Raw genomic sequence first — 14,300 nt, forward strand, 5'->3', positions numbered from 1 at the left:
GGTGCTGGAGAGGAGTACTGAGAATACCATGGACTGCTAGGAAAACAAACAGATTTGTCCTGGAGAGGGTTAAACCAGGTGGCTCCTTGAAGGCAAGGATTCTGAGGCTCCGTCTAACTTACTTTGGACATGTTGTGAGGAGAGACCGGTCCTTGGAGAGGGACATCATGCTTGGGAGGGTGGAGGGACGGCGCAGGAGGTGGATTGATTCAGTGACTGGGATAATTGGGATGGGAGTGTCAGGGACAGTGCGATTGGCACAGGACAGAGCGGAGTTTAGGGCTGTTGTACATAGGGTCGCTATAAGTCGCAGGCGACTCGACGGCACATAACAACAACAACAACAACAGTGGACTGCTAGGAGAACAAACAGGTTTGTCCTAGAGAGGGTGAAGCCAGAATGTTCCCTAGAGTCAAGGATTCTGAAGCTTTGTCTGACGTACTTTGGGCATGTTGCAAGGAAGGACTGGTCTTTGGAGAGGGACATAATGTTTGGCAGAGTGGAGGGACGGCTCCGGAGAGGGAGACCCTTGATGAGATGGATCGAGTCTGTGAGTGGAGTGGTGGGAATGAATGTGTTTGAGACAGCGAGGTTGGCACAGGATAGGACGGCATTTAGAGCTCTTGTACGTTGGGTCGCTATGAGTCGCAAGTGACTCGATGGCACATAACCACAAATCAGTATGTCTGTATTTTATTATGACACTTTTCATGTGTACTCTGAAAATCAGAACTGTGGTATTGCCTAAAAAAAGGGGGGGGGGACTAGGTAGTAATAGGATACTAGGATAAAGGGTCAATATACTTCTATATTTTAAATTATTAAAAAAATCAGACTTTCTGTGGAGTTAATTCCAACTCATAATGACAGTCCATTGGGTTTCCGTGGCTGTAAACTATAATGGGAGTTGATTTCCCATCTTTCTCCTGGGGGTTTGCTAGTGAATTCAGTGGCTAAACTGTATGGCCTCAGGTTCTGATTAGCAGTGCAATATACAACAGCCTAAGCTACCAGACAGCCTGTTCTCTAAAATTAACTAAAACTCAAGCTAACACATAGCTACTATCCATCAGTTGTCTGAGGCTGTAAAGATTTATAATATTTATTGTAATCTTGTGGATTTGAGCTTCAGACCTTTTGGTTAGCAGCCTGATATATAGTACACCAGAAGGGCTCCCAGTTCCTGGTTAGATCACTACTGAATTAAATGGTAACTGAAATAACAGAACATACTAATTGCCTCTGTGAAGAGATTATCTTTTCTTGACTTTTTTTCATGGAGTGGTGGTTTGATAGAAAGTCAGCTGACTACTCTCGTTACCTAAGTTTGGAGTGAGGTCTCACATTCTGAAAGGGAAAAGATAAATGGTTCTTTGGGGAGCAATGCAGTTTACTAAGCTGGATATGAGGCTGGGGATCAGGTGACCTGACTGTACTCAAATTGTCGAAGGCAAGTGTCAATTGGCAGCGTGTTCCGCTCTCTCAGCTAGCACTCGGAGACTAGCGGTTCCGCTTGCAGCTATCATTCCCAAACAATTGTTCTGGAGAAAGATCTTTTGCTTGCCTTGTTAGTTAAGCCTGCTACTAGTTTAAAATATTTAGAACTACTTCAGAATAATCTGTAGTTAGGTTGTGGGACAGTGGAGCAGGGTTTTGGGAATCCCTAAAGAATTTTAATGTTTGAATACCATCTGTTTAGTCTAATACTTTAAAAAATCTCAGAAATAAGATTGAAAACTTGTCTGTCATTTTAGTAATACCATTATAGAAAGGGGGGAAAACCCACAACACACAAAGCAACCCCAAAATCACCTGTCCTTGCATCAGTTCTGGTTCATGTGGACCCTCCTTCAGTTTCCCAAGCCTGCCTTATCTTATTTTGAACAGCAGAACCTTTTGGTTAGTAGCCCAACACATGACCGAATAGGTCACCAAGATTCTTTATCTTATAAGGGAGCTCTGGTGGCCTACTTAGTAAAAGAGTTGTGCTGGCAGCCCAGAGGTGCATGATTCAAACACACCAGCTACTCCAGCTCCCATGTGTTGTACAGGCTTTGAAAACTTACCGGAAGATCAGCTATGAGTCTATTGTGAGTCAACAGCTATGAGTTGAGTGATGGTGTTTAGAGATGAACCAAAAGAAAAAAAAATCTCCCTGAAAACTTTTAAAGCACCCCCCTCTCTCCCTCATATACTATCACTTTCTTGCCTTTCTCCCTCTCTCTCCCTCTCTTCTCCTCTCCTCCCCCTTCCATCCATGTGAACGTATTTAGATAAACGCTTGCATGATGATTTGAAAGGTTTTACTATTGTCGTAACTGATGCATTTGTACTATACTAAACTTAACAACTGTAATTTAACAAATACCTATTCTGCCTTTTGAAGCTTGTTTGTGACTCCCATTTGGAAAGTAATTTTTAATCCTGTGCCACTTTATTCCAATTATTTTTACTATTGGCAGTGTTTATCACTTAAGATAGATGATTTGGAAAAATAGCAAAAAGTTCCTAGAACTAAGCGTGGTAAGTAAAGTTCAAGAAGGGATCAAATGGTATTGAGAATATTTAGCCACAAAGTTATAACTCTAAAGTAAATCTTGTTTTCTTACATGTTTGAGTCCTAATACATGTAATGTCTAAGACAGTGTCAACCTGTTCCTCTCTGCTCTACTAGTCTGTCTTCAGCTTTGGATAGCAGTGAAACTTCAGGTATGTTGTTGTACTGCTCATCAGAGTACCACTTTTAGAAGATTGTTCTTGGAGGGTTTTTTAATAGCACTAGAAAGACTGCTCTGCCATGCCACCGAAAAGCTTTCCCTGCTTAAGTGTACATTTAATCAACATTATAGCAATTACAGCTCTACTACAAGTCCTTCACCCTCTGTTCTGTGGCAGGAACTTTGTCGCAGATAAAACTGTCACGAGTAGAGGTGATGTGAAATTCATCCTCCCTCTGTTTATGTCAGAGTAAGTTGGGGTGGGGGCTGAATACCAATCTCTTCTCTAATTGAAGAAATTAAAGTAGAAGTCGTCTCAACTCCAAAGACAACTTGTTAGAATTTCCACTATTTTCAAGTGCTTTCGGCATTGCTTTTGTACTTTGAAAATAATCTCCCTGGAGCTATTGACTGAGAAGTTGTTATGAGGCTTCAGACCAAACTGAAAAAGTCCAAACTTGATGACAGTCCCAACACTTAGTGCCCTTGATCGATTTTACATGTGATTTTTCTGGAGAGCTGCTTTTGTGTGTGCACATGCACACACAGGTGCACTGTTACTCTTCTTCATAAGTGTCATGGGAACCTCACTGGTTAATTTATGCTATGTATCTTTAACGGCATCCTTCGAAACCCTTTATGGTATACACAGATTGTCTTCTACTAATCACAGCTGGACCTTAGGATGTCCTCTCACGTCTTGAGGCGGGACACATATGGAACGCTCGGGGCTCTTATAGCTTCTTTTCGTCCCAAGTGGGTGTCTGCAGGGGAAGCTTGCCAGATGAATTGGGGGTCTTTGGTCCAGAGTACACCAGCATTTGGCATGCTGGAATTGTAAAATACTGGTTTTGGTCAAACATTCTTCTAGGTCCTATAGCCCTGGTCTGTCCACTTGCCATACAGAGGTAACTCGTGGTTGCTGTGATGCTGAACACTGTGACACTGATGTATCAAATGTGATAATGTTTACCCATGGTGAACAGTGTTTGTTGGAGTTCCCCGATTAAAACAAGCTTGGAAGCAGGAGTGGCATCACTTCTGAAATAGCTTCCCTCCAGAAACTCTATGAACCTGGAGAAATGATGAAAATTATACAAGTGTTCAGGTCTTTCGTTCATAGGGTTGCTAGGAGTTGCCTATAACTCAACGGCACTTAACAACAAAAACAACAGCAACAATCACAATGAAAAGTCTGATCATCTGAACCCATCCTCTGGCTAGATGGCCCTGTTAATAATTCCGTATCATTGTGTTCATATTTTAGTCAAAATTCTTCAAATAGTCTAGATAAATTATTCTTTTTACTTCCTTTAGATAGTGATACTGCTAGATCATTACTATTGACCCAGATGAAGAGCAGGCCCAGCCTGCCAATTGATGAATTGCAATGACTGTGAAAGCTAATATTTCCTTAGTTTAGAATGATGGTTCCCTGTTGTGGCTGTACTTCCCCCGAATTCTACATGGATCCTATCTCTTCTGAAGTCATGGATCTATCCTGGAATAACTATGCTGTAAGAGGGACTCTGACAGACGTGACTCTTAGCTAGAGGAAGTGCTCAAACAAAAGGAAGTCTCTGAAAACTCTTGCTATTAAAAAATAACAGAAAATTGGGAAATTGAACAAGAGATGGGAAGAAAGACCTCAGGAAAGAAACACTCATAGTTATTTATTTGAAAAGGCATTTGTTGTGTTGAAAACAGTTCTGCACATATTACAAGAGATGAGACAAGGAGTATAACTAACTTGGAAAATTGTATTTGTGATTTTGAACTTAAAAGTCTAATAAACTGAGCTAAAAGATTCTCACCACTGGGCCAGTTGGCAATACCATGATGGATGGAGAAGAGATTGAGGTTGTTAACAGTTACAACTTGCTCAGCTCCATAATCATCACGCTTGGCACCAGCAGTCAAGAAATCAAAAGACACATTGCATTGGGAAAATCTGATGTCAGGGACCTCTCCAGAGCACTAAAAGCAATGGTGTCAGTCTGGAGACTAAGGTGTGCTTAATCCAGGCCATGAGCTAAACAATGACTACGGGTGACAGAATAAGAATCGATGTGGTACTGGAGAAGAGTCTTGAACATACCAGGGACCACCAAGAAAACAAATAGGTCTGTCTTGGAGAGGGTGAAACCAAATCTCTCCTTGGATGCTAGGATTTTGAAGCTCTGTCTCATGTATTTCGGGCATGTGGCCAGGAGAGACCGATCCTTGGAGAAGACCCCAGATGAGATGGATTGATACAGTAACTGGGACAGTGGGAATTGGTGTGTCAGAATTAGTGAGATTAGCTCAGAACAGGGCAGGTTTCAGAGCTTCTGTACATAGGGTTGCTGTGGATTGCAGATGACTTGATGATAGCACATAACAAGAAGGATAACAACAACAACATCAGAATATACTATGAGAGAGTATGTTCCCTTACCAACAAGTGTTTGTTCAAAACTTTGTGTCAGAGACTCCACATTTCCATTAATCAACTTACTAAATATTTGAATCTGTGTTTGGTGCATTGGGGCAGTGTAAACATGTAACTTCCATGAACCCTGCTTTCAAGATGTTGCTATTACAAGAATGACAATATGATGTTCCCACTAGTTGATAAGGGACTAACTGAGCTGCCTGCCCAAAGACATATGTTTGGAATCCACCAGGGGTTCTGTGGAAGAAAGATGGGCAAGTCTCCTTCTGTGCAATTTACAGTCTCTGAAAAACTGCTGGCGGGTCAGCGATGAGCTGGTTTCAACTAAATGGCCCCTAACAACATCCTGATAAACACTTGTGGGGTATAGAGGTAAAAAGAAAGCTAGGTGAGTTGAGAACCATCTTTTTCTTTAAGCTTCGATTGAGGTGGTGTACTTGATAACTCAAGGTGAGCTACCGGTGGTTACAACAATGGTTACTCAAAGTGGAACCCGGTGATTACAACAATGGGTTCAGGCACAGCAGCAGCTGTGAGATGGCAGAGGGCCAAACAGTGTTTTGTTTTGCTGTACACAGGGGTTGCTCTTAGTCAAAACTGACTTAGCCGCACATAACCACAAATACAGCAGCAGCCAATGGCTATGTTACAGAAACTAAAGAGAACTTGACTACAGATAGAAAAGATATAAGGTTTACCAGGGTCCATTTCTACTACTGTATCACTCAGGCATGTTACCTAAATTTGGGGCTTTTATTTCTTCATCTAGAAAGTATATATATATATATATATAATAAAAAATCTAAATCTGTGGTTATTAAAGAATAAAAGTATTGTTCAGAGCTATCCACATAATACTTATAAACAAATACGGAAACTCCCAAACCCACTCTCATTGATCTGTTTTGACTTAATGTGAAAAACACGTGGTTTGAATCCATCAGCTGCTCTGTGAGAGAAGGTTGGGTAATCTCTTCCCGTGTGATTAACTGCCTCTGAAAACCTGTTGGACGGTCAGCTGTGGGTATGTTCTGATTTGACAGTACACAACACAGACAAACATCCTATAGGACAGAGTAGAACTAACCCTTGGAGTCTCTGAGACTGTACATCTTTATGGAAGCTGTTAGTGGATTCAAACTGCTGTCCTTTCAATCAACATCTCAGCACTTACTTCACTGTACCACAAGGGCAGCTTGAAGGATTTATTGAATGATTTAGAAAATTCAAAAAGGCATTGTAAAGATTACTGGTTGCTTTGACTTAAACTTTCTTTTAGCCTATTTTTTACTCTCCTTAGGTAGATGCTGAGCTTAACTTTTAGTAGAGTGAGGAGCCCTGGTAATACAGTGGTTAAAGCACCCAGAATGTAACTAAATGGTCAATGGTTTGAACCTAGCAAAAGAAAGATGTTTCCATCTGCTCCCCTACACAGACATTCACAGCCTTGGCAATCCTGTGGGGTAGTTGTACTCTATAAGATTGCTATTAGTCAGAATGGAATTTACATCAGTGAGTTTTAGGGAGTTTATAGAAACCAATTCTCTGTAGGGAGTTTCGCTGCTAACTCAAAGATAACATATTTGATGGTTCTAATCCACCAGCAGCTTTGTGAAAGAAAGGTGGGCAGTCTCCTCCTGATTTGCAGACTTTAGCCAAAGGGTCCCCTTTCAGTTGGTTCCCACTCATGGGAGGGCTAGTTTATACAAACCCACTCAGTGGTGCCATGGAATAAAGGCCTTGTGGTCTGCTTCTAAAAGGTTAGACACAGTGGATTGCAGTTCTCCTGTATAAAGCGTGGACCTGCTATGCCTTGGAATTGATGCCACAACAGTGTTGTTTACTTAGTTACCTGAGTTTATAGAGACTAACCAGTATTTCACGAGAGCTCTGATAGCCTAGTAGATAGGGAATTATGCTGCCAACCCAAAGGCACATGACTTGAATCTGCCAGCAGCTCTGCTGGAGTAAGGTAGGCAATCTCCAGTGTGATAAACACTCTGAAAACCTGCTGGAGGGTCAGCTGTGAGCTACTTCTGACTCAGTGACAGTGAGTTAAAATTAAGGTTGATTTTTGAGTTGAAGTAGTATTTCAAGTTAGAAATACCTAAGTAATAGGATGTGTATAAGCATGTTGTCAGAAGGATCAGTTCTTGGAAAAGCCATCATGGAGGGAAAGGTCACTGAATGAGAGGAAACCCTCAGCAAGGTGGATTGACAAAGTAACTACAACAATAGGATTTGGCCTTGCCTTGTGGACATTGTGATATGATGGTGCAGAATAGAGCAAGGTTCAGATCTATTGTTCATAGGTTCATGAGTTGTCCATGATTTGTAATCAGCCTGATGGCACCTAACAATGCTGTCAAAATCTTATTGCTGTAATGTGCCATTTAGTCACCTCTAACTCATAGTGGCCCCCTGTACAATAGCTCTGCTCTCTGTCCTATTCCTGACTCTGACACCCTTACCCTCTTTACCCCAGTTACTGTGTTGCTGCATCTCATCTAGGGTCTTCCTCTCCTGAGCTGTTCCTCTGTCTTTCCAAGCTTGATATCCTTCTCCAGGGACTGGTCCCCCAAGGCAGCATGCCCGAAATAATATGAGATGGAGCTTCAAAATCCTTGACCCCAAGGAGAAACTTGGTTTCACCCTCTACAAGACAGACCTATGTGTTCTCCTGGTTGTCCATGATATGTTCAATACTCTTCCCCAACACTACAACTCAAAGGCACTGATTCTTCTTCTGTCATCCTCAGTCATTGTCCAGCTTTCTTGATGCATAGCAAGTAATTGTGAAGACCATGGCCTGGAATAGGCACACCTTAGTCCCTAGACTGACATCATTACTATTTAGGACTTCTCACCACTGGGTCAATTGACAGCACCATAGTAGATGGAGAAGAAATTAAAGTTACTAACAATTTCAACTTGCTTGGATCCACAATCAACACTCTTGGTCCCTGCTGTCAAGAAATCAAAAGACAAATTTCCAAAACTTTATAGGGGAAAAAGAGATTGCATGTAACTCTGTGGTTGGTAGTGAATACAAGGGGAGGGGAAAAAACTGAATACAACAAACTTGACCAAAAAAATTTTAGTTAGGGCATAAAAAATGAAAGAGTTTTTGAAAACCTCATCTTGCCTTCCGTTAGTTCTCTGTCTTTAATTCAGTGACTCTCGCACTTGGCTGTCTATTATTAGAATCACTTGAGCAATTTTAAAAATTCTAATGCCTAGACTATACCCCTAAGCAATTTATCTCTATAAGAGAGGCAAACCATTTGTATTTTCTTAAGTTCCCCTGCAAATTCCAGGATGTACCAGTTGAAATCCACTCTTTACATCTACCCATAGTGGACTTGTACACTGAGATCGTGGGTTGACACCTTCTCTGTCCTCTGTTTAATCTTACCAAGTTCTATAGATTCTTCCTCAGTTGCATTGATTTCATTTTACCAGCCCCAAAAATATAAGTCTGGATCTTTATTGCTTCATATCTGTCTTCTAATCATGTCTAAATGACATTAGAAAAAACTTACAAGCAGAACCCATTCAAACAATTTTGTTCTTCCGCTTAAGAGCATGACCAATATCTTTTTGGCATTCTTAGGTCTAAGAACCTTTATAAGGAAGAACTTTAAAAGACTAAATTGAGGAAAGAGAAAGATGAGTTTAAACCAATTCCTTACTTCTTGGAATTCTGCCAGAGAGCCTTGGGGTATAGATTAAGGAGGGCGAGAGAGACACTGAAAAGGGGACATATTTGGACTGTCTTTCCTATTATCCCTTCTCTTTCTTTCACCCAGAGCAAGTCCAGTCTGACTCATTAAAAATGTTTGGCTTGTGTTTAAGATTTCATGACAATACAAGAGTTTTACTTTTTAAATTTTTTTTTTTTTTTTATTTAAAGGATGGTGGGATTTAGAAACCACTGTTGGCTAATCTTATTCCACAGGGAAGAAACTAAAGCTCAGGGAGGTTAAGTGACTCATCCAAAGTCATTTAGCTAAAATCTGCCCTTTGGTGCTGTTAGCACAGTCTCTCCACTCTTTCTGAAAAGTAAGAAGAAATGTCATGTTAGTACTTGACACAGGGCTGTATACATACAGGTGTTCAGCAAATATTTGTTGAATGAGTGCTATTTCATATGTGTATGTTTTGTTCACATTGTCACCATGAAAAGAACATCTTTTCATTCCCCCCCCCCATTTTACCTGTAAAGCATTTCTTTAAAGCTACTTCTGCCTCATCTTTCTCTATATCCATGGGTATATAGAGGTATTTTATTATATTTGATTTATCATTTTTTTTTTTTTGTCTAATTATATCCCTATTGTGTATCTTCTCCATGGCAAGTTTGTTCCTAGAAGTGCAGGGCACACACTTCCTATGCCTTTTGTACCACATACCCCTCCAGTAGAGGTGAAACATAAACACTTGAATTGTGCTACTGCATTGCCCTGAAGCTGAAGTCTAATTTATAATGCCACTCTGAATAGTAATTTAAAAATAGTAGGATCAGATATTCTAAAATGTAAAACTTTTTTAATTAAAAAATTCCCAAGTGGAATTTTTAGATCCACAAAATTCCTTTAAATAAACTTAAAATCTTTTCATTTTGACCCTTAAAAAAAATAAATAAAGAGGATTCCAACAGGAAAAGAAAGTAGATTAAGTAATTTGTTGTGTGCCAGAATTTTTTTTTCTCGGGTCTCCAAGTACTCTCTGTCTTGGTCACATAGCACATTAGGCCCTCAAAGCAAGGCCAAACTGTAGCTTCATAGGAAAAACACTTGGGAAATGTCCAATCCAGTGTGAGCCAACTCACATTCGCCTTCCTTGTTCAAAGCCATATTTCCTGGCTGAACTAGTTGGAATTTTCTTTTGAACTGAAAAGAGTGTTCCTGGATTGGTTTCAGTCCCCTTTGCTCACAGTAGTTGTTCTAGCATTCTCCGCAGATTTCTTGGTAAGAGATGTGATTCTATCATATTCTCTGGGCAAGAATTCAAATGGTAGCATGTCCCTTAGAAACTTGATGGGTCTTCACCATATACTCATTCATTTTCTTTATTAGGCTTAAAGCTTTACATGTGTACACATAATACAAGGCCAGGTTAAGAAGAGTGATTTTAAATTAGTTCCCCTTATTGAAATGAAGAATAGTCTAAAGTTGTGTGTAGTAAGAGAGAAGAACTGAGAAAAACTGGATTTGTAAACGTCCTTTTTTCTAAGTGCATACCCAACAGTAAGGAAATATTTGTTTGAAAACAGCTAGAATTTTTTTTTTTGGGTTAATTTTAATGAAAGTTTACAGAGACTTAGGGTTTCTAATCATTCATTGTTGCACTTTTCTCTCTGCCTACCCCCTCTCCCCCCCAAAGAAAATGAAAGACTATTTTGTGGGAGACGGTTGTTGAATAAAAGCTGCTTTATTTTTAAAAATAAGGTTCATAGTTGCCTCGAATACTATACATTCTGAATTCTTTATAGCTGCCAATTCTTTCTTTATCCAATAGCCAGTAAATGACTTTTTGATCACCCAGAAAGCACAGAGAGACTTGATGTTTTAGAAAAGCTAAATGTTCAGCTTCAATGTATAAAAATATACTAGCACAATTACTGGTTTGCTATAACACAAAATATCAAGTAAGCACATAATCAAGATAGTTTTTAACAAATTACTTGAGTTAAATTTAAGTTTCTTTATGACACAATGAAGGCTATGGATATGTATGTTTAGAGAATGTGTAAAACAATAAACAATATCATGTCTCACATGATATTACACATAAACTAGCACAAAACCTAGGTTCATTCTCACTTAACTAGTAGTGTCTACTTACCAGTGATTCTCCTCATCTAGAATAGAGTTTTCCTGCAAAGCCGAAGGATGACCTTTGAGACCACTATCTGATCCTCAGGAGAAAGATTTGATAGTCTGATTCAGTAAAGATTTACAGCTTTGGGAATTCTAAGGGGCCTCTGGCCAATAGAGTCATTATAAGTCAGAAGGGACTCAATGGCAGGGGTTAGTTTTTGACTTCAGAAATATACCTCAAATGTGTCTTCCATGAACCACACTGACTGATACTGTTAACTTCTTGAGTATTAGGAACTTAGACTCTTTTGTAAAAGAAAGGATTCATCTCCTTCATTGTCCAGTACGGTAGCCCTTACCTACATGAGGCTATTTAACTTAAGTTTTAATTAAGTAAAAGAAAATACTTCATTTTGTGTGTGAACTAGCCACATCTCAAGTGCTTCAGTAGCTACCAGTGACTAGTGGCTATAGTATTGGATGGCAGAGAACATTTTTATCATCGCAAAGAATTCTGTGGACTGAGATGAACTCGGTGATAATAGTTTATTTAAAAAAATTGTGCATATTTGCATTGGATATTTTATGGATAGTTTTGTTTATGTATATGCATCTCTCATTGGAGAATTAAAAAAAAAACATAAACAAAACATTACAGTTTGCCCTTTCCACCCTCTCATTCCTTATTCCATGCAGGGGAAAAGCAGTATCATCTTTCAGACAGATAAGATACTGGCAGAGCCATATCCATTCTGCAAACTTGATGGTTCACATCCTTTTTGAGACAGACTGTTTATCTTGAAGTACAGCTGCAAGAGTCAACAAGGACATTATTATTGGCAGCAGAGTTTAGCATATAAGCAGAGTAGGCAACACTGTAAGAATCTGAGAGCCATCCTTTCCTCTTCCCATTGTGATATATTCTTTTCCACATGTGTGTATTATGAGATCCTATCTTTAGAAATGTATAAATATTTCATATTAATTCTTTATGCTTTATAACTTATGGCATTTCCATTTCTGAGTATCTTCTTATTTGGGGTAGGATTGCATATCTTGGATAGTTAATGCTAAGCACTTTCCAAACAGTGGCTTCAGATATATTTCAAACTAACAAATGCGTGTGGCTATCTGTTATAAAAATAACTGAGTGTTTTTTAAGCCTGTTTATCCATTAAACTGATATTTATCTCCAAAATGTGAAATATAAAATAATTTTCAAGTTTCCTAAGAACAGACACAGATTAATACTATTGCTTTAAATATTCCTAGACATATATTTCACTTTTACTTTAAATGTTTTCTGGGACTGAGCGAAAGGACATGGATTAGTTTAAAACTCTGTTTTATCCATATGTTTATTCTTTCAGTCTATGAGAATATTTAATTATATGTTTTCTTTTTAAGAATATGAAGACATGTTTATAGAGAGACATATAATTTTTTCTTTTATGGTGAAAAATCTCAATGGAAAAAAAAAGTATATAGTAAACCTTAATTTTAAAGTCACTTTCTCCAGTGAGGCATTGGGATCTGTAACCAATGATGTTTTCAAGATAGTTTTTGTGCTTTGAGGAAGAGTTTATATATAACTCGGGTTTAAGGAACTTTATAGACTTCATTTGTTGTTGTTGTTGCTTGCTGTCAACTCGGAACTGATCTATAGGTGACTCTCCAGTGGGTTTTCAGAAGTGGTAAATGGCACTGGAGGAGATTGCCTATCCTTCTCCCACAGAGCAAGTGCTGAATTCGAACTGTGTGCCTGTGGTATTGCAGTGCAGTTTCTTACCTCTAGGCCACCAAAGACACCTTTATTTAAGGATGCTTTAAAATTTTAGTAAAAATGCACGTGTTCTTTCTTCATCATGATTTGTCTATAGATTCAGATTTATGTTGAATGGCAATTTGGTATCCAGACAGGTATCAAGATTTGGTGTCATGAAAAGTAAATGAGGATCCGCATTTCTAATTCATTGTATGACTAAATATTGAGACCACTGTGATCTTATAGAATTTGCCTGTTGAAACCTTTCCATGTTATACAAATTTTATCCAGTTCTTCCAAGAGGATGCTCTGCAGAAACAAGAGTCCGCTGCCTCGAAGGAATTTTGGTGAACAGAAATGTGAGCTAATATTTTCAGACTCTGAGCTGGTGAAAGTGAAGGCAAATACCAAGTATCCTTTGGGGTCAGGACTCAAAGCAGCAAACATGGTGGTGCCATTGTTGAAACACAGCTATGAAGAAGAGGGAAGATATTTTCTGTTTCTCTGAAATTCAAGGTGGCATGTGGTTTGTGTGGCTTACAAAGTAGTATGCAGAATTCAGACTTTGACCAAGAGTGTTGCTTTCTTACTTCTATTCTTACTCCCTTCACAGTACAATAGAAGGAACCTTGAACCTTGTTGTGTTAGTAAACAATAGTTCTGAAAGTTCACAATATTGAACCACACTCTAATGACACTTGGAAATATGCATTGGTTGCCTGCAGAGCAAGATTCATGGGTGGGAAAGCAAGATCCTTACAGGAAATATGCAACTTTTCTTCCCCCCTGAACTACATTTAAATTTTGGGGTTATAACTATGATGTTATTTTAGGTGCTATCGAGTTGACTACAACTCATTTTGAACCTGTGAACAATGGACCCAAACCTTGTCCTAACTTGTCCCTTAATTATGAGGCGTTTTATTATGCAGCTGATACAATATTAGTGAATAGCCTCAGTAAACTTTTTGTACTTATATATCTTTGGAATTTGAGACTGACTGTAAAAACAATAGTTCGCTGGTATATGTAAGAATAGTTGTACTGAATATTTCTGACCCTTATTGTTTAGGCCTAAATAACTGATGGCAGTTTTTCCAAACAAATGAGAGCAAGATTGAGAAGAAGAGGATTACATGGTGACATCCGTCGCTGTTCATATGTGTGTGCTTGTCTGTATGTGTATCCAGGAGCTCTAGTTCTGAGTCACTGGTTCCCAAGTCTTCCTACATATCATCGTCACCTGGAGGGTTTGTTAAAATGCAGATGCTGAACCTCACCACCTCCATTTTTTTTTAAATTTTTTAAATTTTCTATTAAGTAGAACTTAGGTGAGACTTTAGGATATGTATTAAGAACAGTTCTCCTGATGCTGCCTATGTTGCTGGTTTAGGAACTTCTTGTTGTTGTGTACTGTAAGGTCAGAACCTACTCATAGCCGAGGCAGTTTATTGCACGGAAAGAGATTGCTCATCGTTCTCCCACATAGCAGCTGGTGGCCTTGAACCATGAGGCTTTGGGATTGCATGCTCAGCTTCTTGCAAATAGGCCACCATTCTTT

Source organism: Elephantulus edwardii, unplaced genomic scaffold (assembly GCF_000299155.1).
Source record: "Elephantulus edwardii isolate Elephantulus edwardi_28Jun2011 unplaced genomic scaffold, EleEdw1.0 scaffold00003, whole genome shotgun sequence".
Classification (NCBI taxonomy): Eukaryota; Metazoa; Chordata; class Mammalia; order Macroscelidea; family Macroscelididae; genus Elephantulus; species Elephantulus edwardii.